Source organism: Bos grunniens, chromosome 3 (genome assembly GCF_055505025.1).
Source record: "Bos grunniens cultivar Pamir isolate PY7600 chromosome 3, Bosgru_T2T1.0, whole genome shotgun sequence".
Taxonomy (NCBI): Eukaryota; Metazoa; Chordata; class Mammalia; order Artiodactyla; family Bovidae; genus Bos; species Bos grunniens.
This window is the reverse complement of record NC_141167.1, coordinates 83,608,911-83,625,577: the sequence shown is the minus strand read 5'-3', so window position 1 is coordinate 83,625,577 and position 16,667 is coordinate 83,608,911. Positions and strand designations below refer to the sequence as shown.

At 38.5% G+C, this 16,667-nt stretch overlaps 1 long non-coding RNA gene across 3 annotated transcripts in view; it reads right to left on the bottom strand.

Moving 5' to 3' along the window:
• Positions 1 to 457: 457 nt before the first annotated feature.
• The window catches only part of LOC147375934 (uncharacterized), a 96,505-nt gene continuing 80,295 nt past the window's right edge, over positions 458 to 16,667 (bottom strand). For 2 of the 3 annotated variants that reach the window (XR_015161634.1, XR_015161632.1), the window contains 2 exons: positions 3,474 to 3,564; positions 2,605 to 3,057 (listed from right to left, as the gene is read on the bottom strand). This is a non-coding gene — a long non-coding RNA (uncharacterized LOC147375934). Of the gene's footprint in view, positions 1,976 to 2,604; positions 3,058 to 3,473; positions 3,565 to 16,667 lie in introns of those variants that run through there. The other variant, XR_015161633.1, reaches the window with a different exon arrangement.

Here is a 16,667-nt window from a genome sequence, read left to right as displayed (position 1 = left end):
TGAGGTAGATTGTCTCTTTATTCAATTTCACATTTCCCATCTGCATCAGTTTCTCATGTGGCAGTTCCTCTCCATGGGATTCTGGCAACTCAACCAACATCCCTTTTTCTAAGTATTATCACTGGAAAAATGAAATGAAAGAGAAGCTCATATCTTTAATTTACATCAGCTAAAATAAAGCTTTAGTTAATATCCAAGGACTAAATAAGACAACAGTTTTTGACATAACACTATAAATCTTTTGGCTTTTCCTTTATCCTACAAAAGAAATCTAAGCAGATTGAAGACTCTTTCTTCCATTCATTTTTCTTAGGAGAAAATAAACTCCCTAAAATAGGCACAAATATTTTTTTTTTTTCCTCCCCAAGGTTATCCTTAATTTGCTGATTTTGAGCCAGGAACCACTGAGCTTCCCAGTTGTGGTCCTGATTTCTTTTTTCACCAGATGAGACATGAATCACAATATGATTTACTTTATTTAGCACATTGGATGTTTCCTTTTTCAGAAAGCAAATATATCACCAGCCTAATGTATATAATACAAAGAAAACTGAAGCAAATCTTACAAGCAAATGCAACTACCATAACAGATTATAGTCTAAGTCAACTCTATTCAACAGTGGTAGTACCACTACCTAGAGGGCATTTTGGATGTTTGCAGGGGCATTCGTGGCTTCCACAATAAGACTGGCTACTGTAACTCACTATTAAAGGGAGAGAACAGAGATGTTAGATTTGCTGTGTACTGTCCATTGTCAGTTAACATCCATTCCCATTCCCACTTTCTGTACCTCTCCCACTGTTGGCCCTCTCCCAGTATAGCAGGCATTGGAAAGATTAAATCTACAGATTTCCTTACAGATGAATTTGGATGTTTTAATTTAGATTAATCTAATGAAATAATCTTGCTACAGATTTGGAAGGTAGACATAAAATGAATGCCATTTTCCTGTGCCTACTGCCATTTGCTGTGATTTAAGCAAGTTGTCATTTTCCTGCATCAGGTACTATTGTCTAAAGGTTTCTGTTAAGAAACAAGGAATGTAGTTCTGTTCCTCATATGACTCTCTGGGGTCTGCTGTGGCCCTGCTGTCGTTCACCAACCTAGGTGAGCATGGCTCCAGTGGCAGCCTTGGGAATAGGAACGCTATGATTGGAAATTATAAAATTTCCTAGGAAACATTTTGATAGGCCCAAGCTAGAACTTCAACTGTTCTGCAACCTTTCCCATAATTTTGTAAACTATTAATTCCCTATATTAAATTCCTTAATGTTTATAATACTCGGGGTAACTATAATTGCTTATCAGTGCCATGCGTGCATGCTCAGTCGCTCAGTCATGTCCACTCTTTGGGACCCCATGGATTACAGCCCACCAGGCTTCTCTGTCCATGGGATTTCTGTGGCAAGAACACTAGAGTGGGTTGCCATTTCCTTTTCCAGGGGATCTTCCTGACCCAGGGATCAAAACAAGTCTCTTGCATCTCTTATGCTGGCAGGCAAATTCTTTACCACACTTCCACCTAGGAAGCCCAATACTGAACCTTAATTCCTTCATATTACATATAGCAATGTTCATCATGGTTTATAGAATGAAGGATTCTTCTGTATTCCATGAGATATCTGGATAGTATCCAAGGCATTCATTTTACTTTTTAATATGTTTATATTTGATTCATCAGTTCAGTTCAGTTGCTCAGTCGTGTCCGATTCTTTGTGACCTCATGAATCGCAGCACGCCAGGCCTCCCTGTCCATCACCAACTCCCGGAGTTCACTGAGACTCACGTCCATCGAGTCAGTGATGCCATCCAGCCATCTCATCCTCTGTCGTCCCCTTCTCCTCCTGCCCCCAATCCCTCCCAGCATCAGAGTCTTTTCCAATGAGTCAACTCTTCGCATGAGGTGGCCAAAGTACTGGAGTTTCAGCTTTAGCATCATTCCTTCCAAAGAAACCCTGGGGCTGATCTGAATCCCTAGAAAATAAAAATATAATATATATTGACATAAAGCAAATTAATCATTGCCTGGGAATCCAGGGTGGAGGGATAGTTGGGAGAGAAAGGGCACAAGAGAATTCTTTAGGGCAATGGAAATGTGCTATATCTTGATCGTGGTGGTAGTTACACAGGTATATACATTTGTCCACATCTAATGAAATGGACAGTTAAAAATGGATGCAATTTACTCTATGTAAATTAAACCCCCATGAAGTTGATTTTAAATAATTAACATTTGTGTAAGTTGTACAATTTATAAAAGTGTGTTCATATGTAAAGTCTGCCTAAAATGATATGAGCATAGAACTTAACTCTATTCAATCCATATAAAAAATTATTTTTGCATAGTTTCATTATATGAAGAATTTTGCTACAGTAATGCTGCCTTGATTGAGAGTTGCTTCTTGTTTGGAACATTTCCAAAATTATTTTACTCTTTCTAAATATCACCTCAACAATGCTAACATATTTGTCAATACAACACCCTAGACAGTTTTCATAGTCATAGTGATTTTAAATAGATGTACAAACACTTGATTATGATATTTGGCCTTCTAATGTAATTGTGCTTGTCCCTTTATATTATTGAATTATATAATACTGCATTTTAAATTACTTCTTGATTTATTAATCCTTTCAGTTCAGTTCAGTCACTCAGTTGTGTCCAACTCTTTGCAATCCCATGAATCTCAGCACGCCAGGCATCCCTGTCCATCACCAACTCCCAAAGTTCACTCAAACTCACGTCCATCAAGTCGGTGATGCCATCTAACCATCTCATCCTCTGTCATCCCCTTTTCCTCCTTCCCCCAATCCCTCCCAGCATCAGAGTCTTTTCCAGTGAGTCAACTCTTCACATGAGGTCGCCAAAGTACTGGAGTTCAGCTTCAGCATCATTCCTTCCAAAGAACACCCAGGGCTGATCTCCTTTAGAATGCACTGGTTGGATCTCCTTGCAGTCCAACGGACTCTCAGGAGTCTTCTCCAACACCACAGTTCAAAGGCATCAATTTTTCAGCGCTCAGGCTTCTTCTGCAGCAAATTTTTGAGATTTGTTGCTATATTGTGGTAAGAGAAATGTGGTTAGGCTCCTAATCAAATCACTTATTCATTCACTCATTCATTATAAAACATATTTTATTCCTACTTTGTAACAGGTAATGCTGAAGCACTGGGATACTGAAGTGATTTAAAAAAAAAAAAAAAAACTCCCTGGCTGCATAGATTTCTACCTTCTAGTGGGATAGACTGCTAATAAAGATTGATAATATCAGATACAGATAAAAGTTGCAAAGGAAAACAGAACAGCTGCCCAGTGTCTACTATTTAAAATCTAAGACCATGTTTGATAAATTTCTTCTAATGTTTTTATTTAATATAGTATTTCTTATATTCTGGAGTAGTAGAACAGAATAAGAATGCAAAAACTGTCACTTACCACTAAAACAAAACAATATATAAAATAACAGCAAACCTTTATTTTTCTTTCATCTGATATTCCTTGTCCTCGGTTGCTTTCTCCAGCAAGCAGATGCTGACATGGTATTAGGAGTTTGATATGTGTACTAGAGAGTAATACATGTGAAATAAAAGGGAGAAAGCAAGATTAGGCAGCCCCCCCCCCCCAAAAAAAAAATAGCCACCATGTAATAATATCAAAACACTGGAACAAATATTACCAGGTAGAGGAGTCTCAACCTGGGCAGGAATGGTTTAGCCTAGGCTTTACCGTCTTACTCAGTCATTGGCTAAGGCCCATTCTAAAAATAATAGAATCTTGGCTTCAGCGCTAAGGTGAACTAGAAGAAGCTCACAGCTGGAGGCTGTGAGGTAAACATACTCCACACAGCTGGACAGCAAATCATTTCAAGGGGAATCTGAATGTGGCGTCCCTCACTCTGCCAAAGTCTTCTGTAAAATTAGGAAATTTACGGTGCTGTACCTGCCAATAACCAGGTTTTTTCCTCTTCATCTGGGCTTTATGATGGACTGAGTGTCAATCAATTATGCTTAAACATCATCAATGCCTAACTGAATGAGTCTGTATCCATACTCTGTCACGGTCATGAGCAGGTTAACATACATTTGTTAACAGACAATTCTCCAAGATTCATGGCTTCTTCAACTCCTACTTTGTCAATCTCTTAACTTTTCTCTCTGTATTTCTCTACCCCAAATATCCTGTGTATCAGTATCTTTGTCCTGAAATTCTTTAGGAACTTGGCAGGAGAATTGTTCCCAGATGTCCCTGGTAGAGAAATTCAATAGATTCCCAAAGCAAAGTACTGTTTTCCATACTTACTAAGTCTGGGGGCCTGGGAGGTGATGAAAATTAAATAATAATTTTCCACCTTATCCACTATGAAACTGCCTTCTATCTTAATTCCAGCACTGAATAACCTTTGGCATAACAATGGCACCAGAAACATCTCTTTTAGACAACTCTCTCTGCTCTATGTGTCTCTGACCCTATTTCCCTGAATATTTTATTTTTATTTCTATTTTTCTTTCCTTTCCAGCAGGTCAAGTTGAATTTTCAAAACTTTGATGTATTTTTTTTCTCCTCTACCATATATAGACCTAACACAGTCTCTTGCAGCTTTTAAATGAAAGATCTAAATCTACCTTTAAGCTGATTCTATTGTTCCCTGAATTTCTGAATTCATCTCTTCTTACCTCAAGTAATATTTTGTCCTGCATCAAAATGTGAGCATTTCTAGTCAAGTGACCATAACCTCATAATGAACTCTTGGCATTTCAAGTTGAGGATCTGAATAATTTTTTTGTATCTCTGTCTCTGCCTGTCTCACGTTTCTCTCTTTATGAAATTGGGTCTATGAAAGCTTCATTCAGATGTTACTTAATGTAAATCTAGATGGTACCATTTTTTCCTGTATAATACTCTCACCATTTTCTTCCCATCTGCTTCTTAATAAATTTTACCCCACTACCAGAGATAAAGAATAGAGAAGAGGCCACTTTTTAGAGACCTTTGTCTGCCTTTGTCATCTAATCAACAAACTTATCTAATGGTGAATCTTCAACAAAATTTACTATGTTGTTTATTAAAAATGCACATAACTTGTCCTTTCACCAGACTTACTAAATTAGTATTTTCACAGATAGGGCTTGAGAGACTGTATTTTTTCAATGTGCCCCCATTTTTTTTCTTGACCTAGACCATCATCTAAAACCTACCAACTGGGATCAGGTTTGGAAAGGTATCCAAGCTCCCCTTAGAGGCTAGAGATATTACCCAACCATACATTCACATCTAGAACACACTCTATTTGCTCACTTTTAATATGATTCAGTACTCAGTATATTATCACGTTATTTGGATCCTCATAGCCCTTTACTTATAAATGAGGCTAGATCAGATTTGAGGAGATCTATGCCTGGAGAATCCCAGGGATGGGGGAGCCTGGTGGGCTTCTGTCTATGGGGTCGCACAGAGTCGGACACGAATGAAGCAACTTAGCAGCAGCAGCAGCCACATACTGGACAGGTGTGTCTTTTTGGGTAGTGATGATTTCACAGACCACTTGGGAAATTATCTTTATTTTACTATATCCTAGGTGAGTCTATGTAACATGGAAAATATTTGTTCCTTTAAATTTGAAATAACCTATAAACCTGGTCTTAATTTTTCTATAAGGACACCAATTTTTAAAATACCCTGAGTTTTACAAATCAAATATGAGCAATGCTTTCTATCGAGTGAATTTTTTCCCACAGAAAGTTTAATAACATTTGTTATATAAGTTTTAAGAACCATTGTCTTATAAAATATTTATCACTACATATAGGATTAATAGAAAACCTCTCCTCAAACTGGTTCAACCAGGGAGCATCTCACATACCAGGAAGTCTAGTGGTATATTTAAACTCCAGGGACAATAGCAGATTGATAATATCATCAAGGAAAAGATTTTATTTCATCTCTGTGCTCTGAATGTTCAATACTGGCAACTGGGAGCAGTTGCTCCCCAGCTTGGATGCTTCCTTATGCACTGTCCAGGGATATGGGGGAAACCATTTACCCAAATGTACAATGAAAAACCTTCCTTTCACTCTAGTTGAGCCAGATTATGTCACCTGCCTATTCCTGATCCAATAATAGTTGATGAGAAAATGAAACAAACATGAATTGACAATCAAGATTTTTCATTAGATATTAACCATGTATACAGAATCATTTAAGAAGGGAAAGAGGGAAGCATGTTTTCTAAGCAACCTAATGATTACTACAATATTATCTTTGAATATTTGAAACATAAGAACATCTTCTACCACAGATATTATAACCATTTTTCCAAAGATAATTAATTATTAATTTCAAGCACTTAGTTGGTTTCAAGTAGTAAACTGTTATCATATACTGCAATTTTCTTATTCCTAAGATCTAAAGTTAACCTCTCAAACTGCTCATGGACAACTTCAATTGTTGTTAAATGGTATATTTTCCAAGTTATTAATAAAGAATGCTAATTTTCTCTTGCTTTTAAACAAGATAATAAATCCTAAAATAAAATACCTTCTGTGTAATAAGTACCAGGCAAGGAGAGATAATGAAGCCTTCCTCTGTGATCAATGCAAAGAAATAGAGTAAAACAATAGAATGGGAAAGACTAGAGATCTCTTCAAGAAAATTAGAGATACCAAGGGAACATTTCATGCAAAGATGGGCTCAATAAAGGACAGCAATGGTATGGACCTACCAGAAGCAGAAGATATTAAGAAGAGGTGCCAAGAATACACAGAAGAACTGTACAAAAAAAGATCTTCATGACCCAGATAATCATGAAAGTGTGATCACTCACATTCACCTAGAGCCGGACATCCTTGAATGTCAAGTCAGGTGGGCCTTAGGAAGCATCACTACGAACAAAGCTAGTGGAGGTGATGGAATTCCAGTTGAGCTATTCCAAATCCTGAAAGATGATGCTGTGAAAGTGCTGCCCTCAATATGCCAGCAAATTTGGAAAACTCAGCAGTGGCCACAGGACTGGAAAAGGTCAGTTTTCATTCTGACCCCAAAGAAAGGCAATGCCAAAGAATGCTCAAACTACCATACAATTGCACTCATCTCACACACTAGTAAAGTAATGCTCAAAATTCTCCAAGCCAGGCTTCAGCAATATGTGAACCATGGACTTCCAGCTGTTCAAGCTGGTTTTAGAAAAGGCAGAAGAACCAGAGATCAAATTGTCAACATCAGCTGGATCATCAAAAAAGCAAGAGTGTTTCAGAAAAATATCTATTTCTGCTTTACTAACTATGCCAAAGCCTTTGACTGTGTGGATCACAATAAACTGTGGAAAATTCTGAAAGAGATGGGAATACCAGACCACCTGACCTGCCTCTTGAGAAACCTGTATGCAGGTCAGGAAGCAACAGTTAGAACTGGACATGGAACAACAGACTGTTTCCAAATAGGAAAAGGAGTATGTCAAGGCTGTATATTGTCACCCTGCTTATTTAACTTACATGCAGAGTACATCATGAGAAACGCTGGGCTGGAAGAAGCACAAGCTGGAATCAAGATTGCCAGGAGAAATATCAATAACCTCAGATATGCAGATGACACCACCCTTATGGCAGAAAGTGAAGAGGAACTCAAAAGCCTCTTGATGAAAGTGAAAGAGGAGAGTGAAAAAGTTGGCTTAAGGCTCAACATTCAGAAAACTAGGATCATGGCATCCGGTCCCACCACTTCATGGCAAATAGATGGGGAAATGTTGGAAACAGTGCCAACTTTATTTTTCTGGGATCCAAAATCACTGTGGATATTGATTGCAGCCATGAAATTAAAAAAACATTTGCTCCTTGGAAGGAAAATTATGACCAACCTAGATAGCATATTGAAAAGCAGAGTCATTGCTTTTCCAATATAGGTCCATCTAGTCAAGGCTATGTTTTTTTCAGTAGTCTTGTATAGATGTGAGGGTTGGAGTATAACAAAAGCTGAGGGCTGAAGAATTGATGCTTTTGAACTGTGGCATTGGAGAAGACTCTTGAGAGTCCCTTGGACTGCAAGGAGACCCAACCAGTCCATATTAAAGGAGATCAGTCCTGGGTGTTCATTGGAAGGACTGATGCTGAAGCTGGAACTCCAATACTTTGGCCTCCTCATGCAAATAGCTGACTCATTTGAAAAGACCCTGGTGCTGGGAAAGATTGAGAGCAGGAGGAGATGGGGACGACAGAGAAGGAGATGTTTGGATGGCATCACGGACACAATGGACATAGGTTTTGGGGGACTCCAGGAGTTGGTGATGGACAGGGAGGCCTGGCATGCTACAGTTCATGGGGTCACAAAGAGTCAGACACCACTGAGCAACTGAACTCAACTAAAACTATCATCTCTATTAATCCTATATCAACAATGCTTTGCGATATTATAATATTGATTTTCAGACAGGAACTGAAGGTAAACAGATTATGTAAATTTCCCAAGTTCACATTGTCAATGAGGGATAGGTTTGGAATTTGAATACAGGTCTTGTCTGACTCAAAACCTATGTAGGACAGAAAAAGTTTTCTTCTTTGATTCTTAGGTTCAGTGACTGGGGTTCGTCAATCAAAAGACAAGGAAAACAAACAAACACTTTATTTTTGCTTCATATTCAACATACATACCTGGTCAAGTGATGAGTAACTTAAAGCATTGGCTACAATACAAGGCTTATATACAATCTTAACAAAGGACAATAAATTTGTTAAGTGAGAAGACAAGTGAAAAAAGGTTTTGGGCTTCCATGGGTGGTTAATTTTAGGGAGGTAAATATATCAGAACCTGGAATGTTAGGTTCATGTATCAAGGTAAATTGGACTTGGTCAAACAGGAGATGGTAAGAATAAACATTGACATCTCAGGAATAGTGAACTAAAATGGACAGGAATGGGTGAATTTAATTTGGATGACCATTATATCTACTACTGTGGGCAAGAATCCCTTAGGGGAAATGAAGGAGCCCTGATAATAAACAAAAGAGTATGAAATGCAGTACTTGGTTGCAATCTCAAAGGTGACAGAATGATCTTGTTTTGTTTCTAAGGCAATCCATTCAACATCACAGCAATTCAAGTCTATGCCCCTACCACTTATGCTGAAGAACCTTAGGTTGATCAGTTCTGTGAAGACTCAGAAGACCTCCTAGAACTAACACCAAAAAAAGATGTTCCATTCATCATTGGGGATTGGAATGCAAGAGAAGGAAGTCAACAGATACCTGGAGTAACACGCAAGTTTGGCCTTGGAGAATAAAATGAAGCAGGGCAAGGACTAACTGAATTCTGCCAAAAGAATGCACTGGTCATAGCAAATACCCTTTTTCAACAACACAAGAGATGACTTTATACATTGGCATCACCAAATAGTCAATAGTGAAATCAAATTGATCGCATTCTTTGCACCCGAAGATGGAGAAGCTGTATACAGTCAGCAAAAACAAAACCTAGACCTGACTGTAGCTCAGATCATAAGCTTCTCATAGCAAAATTCAGGCTTAAATTGAAGAAAGCAGGAAAACCACTAGGCCAGCCAGGTATGACCTAAATCAAATCCCCTATGAATATGCAGTGGAGGTAATGAATAGATTCAAGGGATTAGATCTAGTTAACAGTATGCCTGAAGAACAGAGGTCTGTAATATTGTACAGGAGACAGTGAACGAAATCATCCTCAAGAAAACGAAAAGCAACATGGCCAAGTGGTTATCTGAGGAGGCTTTAAAAATAGTTGAAGAAAGAAGAGAAGTGAAAAGCAAGGGAGAAAGAGAAAGGTATGTTCAATTAAACAGAGTTCCAAAGAACAGTGTGGAGAGACAAGAAGGCCTTCTTCAATGAACAGTGCATAAAACTAGAAGAAAACAATAGAAGGGGAAAGACTTCACATCTCCTCAGGAAAATTGTAGGTATCAAGGAAACATTTTGTCCAAAGATGGGCAAAATAAAGGACAGAAACAGTAGAGACCTAGTAGACACTGAAGAGATCAAGAAGAGAAGCAAAGAATACATGCAAGAACTGTGTACAAAAAGATCTTAATTTAAAAGATTACTATGATGATGTGGTGAGTCACCCAGAGCCAGACATTCTGGAGGGTGAAGTCAAGTGGACCTTAGGAAGCACTGCTGTTATAAAGCTAAAGGATGTCATCAAGGTGTTTCATTTAGTATATCAGCAAATCTGGAATACCCAGCAGGGGCCTCAGGACTGGAAAAGGTCAATCCTCATTCCAATTCCCAAGAAGGGAAGTATTAATTCCCAAGAATGTGCTAACCATTGGACAATTGTACTCATCTCCCATGCTAGTAAGGTCATGCTTAAAATATTGCATGCTAGGCTTCAACAGTATGCGAACCAAGAACTTCCAGATGTCCAAGCTGGGTTTAGAAGAGAAAGAATAACCAGAGATCAAATTGTCAACAGCATTCACTGTATCATAGAGAAAGTTAGTGACTTCCAAAAATCGACCTCTGTTTCATTGACTATGCTAAATCCTTTGAGATGGGAATACCAGACCATCTCACCTGAAAAATGTGTGTGTGGGTCAAGAAGCAACAGCAACAGTTAGAACCCTGTATGGAACAACAAGATTGAGAAAGGAGTATGACAGGGCTGTCTGCTGTCACCCTGTTTGTTAAATATATATGCTGAGCACATCATGAGAAATTCTGCGGTGGATGGGTTACAAGCTGGAATCAAGACAGGCAGGAGAAACATCAACAACCTCAGATATGTGGATGATACCACTCTAATGGCAGAAAGAGAAGAGGAACTAAAGAGCCTCTTTATGAGGGTGAAGGAGAAGAGTGAAAGAGCTGGCTTAAAACTAAACATTAAAAAAACTAAGGTCATGGCATCCAGGCCCATTGCTGCTGCTGCTGCTAAGTCGCTTCAGTTGTGTCCGACTCTGTTCGACCCCATAGAGGGCAGCCCACCAGGCTCCCCCATCCCTGGGATTCTCCAGGCAAGAACACTGGAGTGGGTTGCCATTTCCTTCTCCAATGCATGAAAGTGAAAAGTGAAAGTGAAGTCTCTCAGTCATGTCCAACTCCTAGCGACCCCATGGACTGCAGCCTACCAGGCTCCTCTGTCTATGGGATTCTCCAGGCAAGAGTACTGGAGTGGGGTGCCATTGCCTTCTCTGTCCAGGCCCATTACTTCATGGGGAGTAGAAGGGGAAAAAATAGAAGGGGAAAAAATAGAAGGGGAAAAAGTGAAAATAGTGACAAATTTCCTACTCTTGGCTTCTAAAATCACTGCAGATGATTGCAGCCATGAAATCAGAAGGTGACTGCTTCTTGGAGGAAACTAATGACAGTGCGTTGAAAAGCAGAGACTTACTCTGTCGACAAAGGTCTGCATAATCAAAGCTAAGGTCACATAAGGTTGTGAGATCTGGACTGTAAGATGGGAGAATGCCAAAGATTCGATGTCTTTGAACTGTGGTGCTGGAGAAGACCCCTGAAAGTCCTTTGGATGACAAGGAGATCAAACCACTCAATCTTAAGAGAAATCAACCCTAAATATTAGTTGAAAGGACTAATGTTGAATCTCCACTCCAGTCTCCACTCCAGTGTTTTGATCATCTGGTGTGAACAACCGACTCATTGGAAAATTCCCCGATGCTGGGAAAGATTGAGGGCAGAAGGAGAAGAGGGCGGCAGAGGATGAGATGGCTGGATGGTATCGCTGATGCAAAGGACATGAACTTGGGAAAATCAGTAAATAGTGAGAGACAGGGAGGTCTGGCGTGCTGCAGTCCATGGGGTTGCAAAGAGTCAGAAAAGACTGGGTGACTGAACAACAAATATATGGAGGAAACTAATGGAAGATACTCCTTGGAAGGAAAGTTATGACCAACCTAGACAGCATATTGAAAAGCAGAGACATTACTTTGTCAACAAAGGTCCATCTAGTCAAGGCTATGGTTTTTCCAGTGGTCATGTATGGATGTGAGAGTTGGACTGTGAAGAAAGCTGAGCACTGAAGAATTGATGCTTTTGCACTGTGGTGTGGGAGAAGACTCTTGAGAGCCCCTTGGACTGCAAGGAGATCCAACTAGTCAATTCTAAAGGAGATCACTCCTGGGTGTTCTTTGGAAGGAATGATGCTAAAGCTGAAATTCCAATATTTTGGCCACCTCATGCAAAGATTTGACTCATTGGAAAAGACTCTGATGCTGGGAGGGATTGGGGGCAGGAGGAGAAGGGGACAACAGAGGATGAGATGGCTGGATGGCATCACCGACTCAATGGACATGAGTTTGGGTGAACTCCGGGAGTTGGTGATGGACAGGGAGGCCTGGCGTGCTGCAATTCATGGGGTCACAAAGAGTTGGACAGGACTGAGCGACTGAACTGAACTGAATGGAAGATAATAAGTGAGTTATTAAGGTTTGTTTGTGCAGGCCCAACAGAGACCTGACTTTTTAATTTCAAGTGACGTTTGTTTTTTTTCTCCCTCCTCCAAGTATGGGAGAAGAGGTGGGGAACTTCCTAATAAAGGAAAATGTATAGCCTGCCCTAGGCAGAAAAGGGAAAAGATATCTGCTGTTTCTCAATTGCCTTCAGCTCAAAATAATCCAAATGACATATTGCAGAATGGCATATTCTGAGTCCTTCCACTCACAAACTTCTAGGCAATACTGTCTCTCATGTACACAGATACAAACTTCATTAGATTGAAACTTTCACTAAATTGAAAAAAAAGTGAATTTTTTCATTCGTTTTGCATTTCCAGAGTTCTATTGACATTTCTTTTGCAAGAAATGCTACAGAAACATGTAACATCAGACTGATATTTACTTTCTTGGAGGATCATTGAAGGAAATTTTATTTACACTTTCATTCAAAAAGTTGACAAGGATTTATTTAAATAAGGTTTTCCTTTTATTATTTTTGCTAGCAATACAATGTAATCCTCTTAAAAGAAATGAAAACATACTTTGTATTATACAACAATGTTTAAAAGACAGCACCAAATTACCCACAACTCACTCGTGTATTGGGGATTCACTAGTATCTCAGCTGGTAAAGAATCCACCTGCAATACAGCAGATCCTGGTTCGAATACCTGCTCCAGTATTCTTGGACTTCCCTGGTGGCTCAGCTTGTAAAGAATCTGCCTACAATGCTGGAGACCTGGATTCTATCCCTGGGTTGGGAAGATCCCCTCAAAAAGGGAACGGCTACTCACTCTAGTATTCTGGCCCAGAGAATTCCATGGACTGTATACTCCATGAGGTCACAAAGAGTCAGACACAACTGAGCGACTTGTACTTCAGTTAAGTTCAGTCGCTCAATCGTGTCCAACTCTTTGGGACTCCGTGGACTGAACACACCAGGCCTCACTGTCCACCACCAACTCCCAAAGTTTACCCAAATTCATCTCCAATGAGTCAGTGATGCCATCCAACCATCTCATCCTTTGCTGTCCTTCTCCTCTGCCTTCAATCTTTCCCAGCATCAGGGTCTTTTCCATTGAGTCAGCTTTTCGCATCAGGTGGCCAAAGTATTGGAGTTTTGGCTTCAACATCAGTCCTTCCAATGAACACTCTGGATTGATATCCTTTAGGATGGACTGGTTGGGTCTCCTTGCAGTCCAAGGGACTCTCAAGAACCTTTTCCAATACCACAGTTCAACAGCTTTCTTTAAAACCAACTCTCACATCCATACATAACTACTGGAAAAACCATACCCTTGACTAGATGGACCTTTGTTGGCAAAGTAACACCTCTACTTTTAAATATGCTGTCTAGGTTGGTCATAGCTTTTCTTCCAAAGAGCAAGTGTCTTTTAATGTCATGGCTGCAGTCACTTCTGCATGATTTTGGAGCCCAAGAAAATAGTCTGTCACTGTTTCCACTGTTTCTCCATCTATTTGCCAAGCAATGATGGGACCGGATGCCATGATCTTAGTTTTCTGAATGTTGAGATTTAGGCCAACTTTTTCACTCTCCTCTTTCACTTTCATCAAGAGGCTTTTGAGTTCCTCTTCACTTTCTGCCATAAGAGTGGTGTTATCTGCATATCTGAGGTTATTGAGATTTCTCCCAGCAAACTTGATTCCAGCTTGTGCTTCCTCCAGCCCAGCATTTCTCATGATGTACTCTGCATATAAGTTAAATAAGCAGGGTGAAAATATACAGCCTTGATGTACTCCTTTTTCTATTTGGAACCAGTCTGTTGTTCCATGTACAGTTCTAACTGTTGCTTCCTCACCTGCATACAGGTTTCTCAAGAGGCAGATCAGGTGGTCTGGTATTCCCATCTCTTTCAGAATTTTCCACAGTTTATTATGATCCAAACAGTCAAAGGCTTTGGCGTAGTCAATAAAGCAGAAATAGATGTTTTTCTGGAATTCTGTTGCTTTTTCCAGGATCCAGTGGATGTTGGCAATTTGATCTCTGGTTCCTCTGTCTTTTCTAAAACCAGCTTGAATATCTGGAAGTTCATGGTTCACATATTGTTGAAGCGTGGCTTGGAGAATTTTGAGCATTACTTTACTAGTGTGTGAGATGTGTGTGATTGTGTCCTAGTTTGAGTGTCCTTTGGCATATCCTTTCTTTGGGATTGAAATGAAAACTGACCTTTTCCAGTCCTGTGGTCACTGCTGAGTTTTCCATATTTGCTAGCATATGAGTACAGCACTTTCACAGCATCAGCATGAAATTTGCTTTTTATCAAAATAAGACAAATCATGCAGAAAAAATGTAGGCAAAGACAATAAAGTATTTTAATATGATAAGAAAATAAGGAACACTTTTGCTTAAACAGTAGACAAAGTATTGAATACTAAAATGTGAAAATTAGAAATATTTATTGACTTTTGAAACATCTTCAATAAAATAGTAGCAAATCTAATCCAGTTCCATGAAGAAGAAATTTTTTATGCAGTGAACTTTTAAACCAACTGGGATTTATGTGGTTATATAACACTTTATATCAATAGAAAAAAACATCATCATCATTTCAATTGATCTAAGAAAAGCATTTGAAAATATCTAACATCCTTTCATGATAAATACACTCAATAAACTAGGAATAGAAGGGAAATTTTTCAGTCTGATAAGGAGTATTTACAAGAAAACACACAGCTGGCACCATACTTAATGTTTAAAGACTAGATGATTTCTTCCTAAGATCAAGAGAAAGGAAGGATGTATGCTCTTGTCATTTCTATTCAACATTTTACTCAAAGTTCTAGCCTGGACATGTAGGCAAGAAGAGTAAATAAAAGACATTCAGATTGGAAAAGAAGTAAAACTATCTCTTTTCACAATGACATGATGTTGTACATAGTGTGAACATAAATAAAGAAAAAAACCTCATTTAAAATGGAGTCAGGAAGTTCTGAAGGGAGAGCTCTCCTACACTAGCCACTTGGTGAATTCTACATAACCAACAGGAAGAAGGAAGGTAAGGATTATTTTGACAAGGTCTGTTTGTATAAAATTCTCTCTGTACCAATTTCTTATCCATGATGATTAACTGAATTATTTTGCTCTACAGCAGAAATTAACATAACACAGTCAATCAAATGTCCATAAAAAATAAATATAAAAATTAGAAAAATAATAATGCTATATTTCTTCTCTTACAAGGGAGGTCATTTTTTCAGATAGGAATTATATCTCCTGCTTTTAAGAAAAAGAACGATTCCTGCCTGCTCCAGCAGGAAAGTACTAACCACTGCTTAACGCCAATAAGAAACCTCCACAACTTGGAACTCCTTTCTTCTCACTGAACTTTTATTTAAAACAACCCTCCCCTGTTTCCTCCAAAAACTTATTAAAGCTGACATCCTTGTCTCTTTGGACTTGACCATTATTTACCATCATAACGTATCTGTCCTTAATGACAATTCTCTGTTATCCCCAAATAAACCTAATTGTCTAATAAAATAACAAATTATTTTTGAGATTGAAATAGAAAGTCCTATGAAATCCTCTAAAAATATTAAAAACTAATAAATTAGTTCAACAAGTTTGTAAGATACAAGATCAGTACACAAAAATCAACTCTATTTCTATACACTCGATGATCCAAAATGAAATTTAGAAAATTAAATTCACATAGCATTAAAATATAAAATTGTTATGAATAATTATAATCAAGGAAGTACAAAACTTATGCTCTGAAAGCTATAAAACTTTATTGAAAATGATTTTTCAGTATTTAAACAAATGGAAAAATATACTATGTTCAAGAACTAGAAAACTTGAAATTGTTAATAAGGCAATATTACCCAAGCTGATCTACAGAACTGACATCATCCCTACGGGGAATCCCAACTGCCTTCTTTATAGAAATTAGGAAGCTGACTCTAAAAGTCATACACAATTACAAGAGACCTGGAATAGCCAAAACAATTCTGAAAAAAGAAAAAATATGTGGCCTCTCACATTCCAATTTCAAAACTTAGAACAAAGCATCTTACTATAGACATTAAAAATTACTGCAAATCAAATCAGTATAGTGCTTGCAAAGGCTAGACAATATAGATGTATAAATAGAAATGACACTCCAGAAATAAGCATATATGCATATAATTCTGGACTCTCATTTATAATGGGATATTATTCAGCCCTAAAAATGAAGAAATCAATGTCTGCAACAACATGGACGGACTTTGAAGGTGTTAGGCTAAGTAAAACAA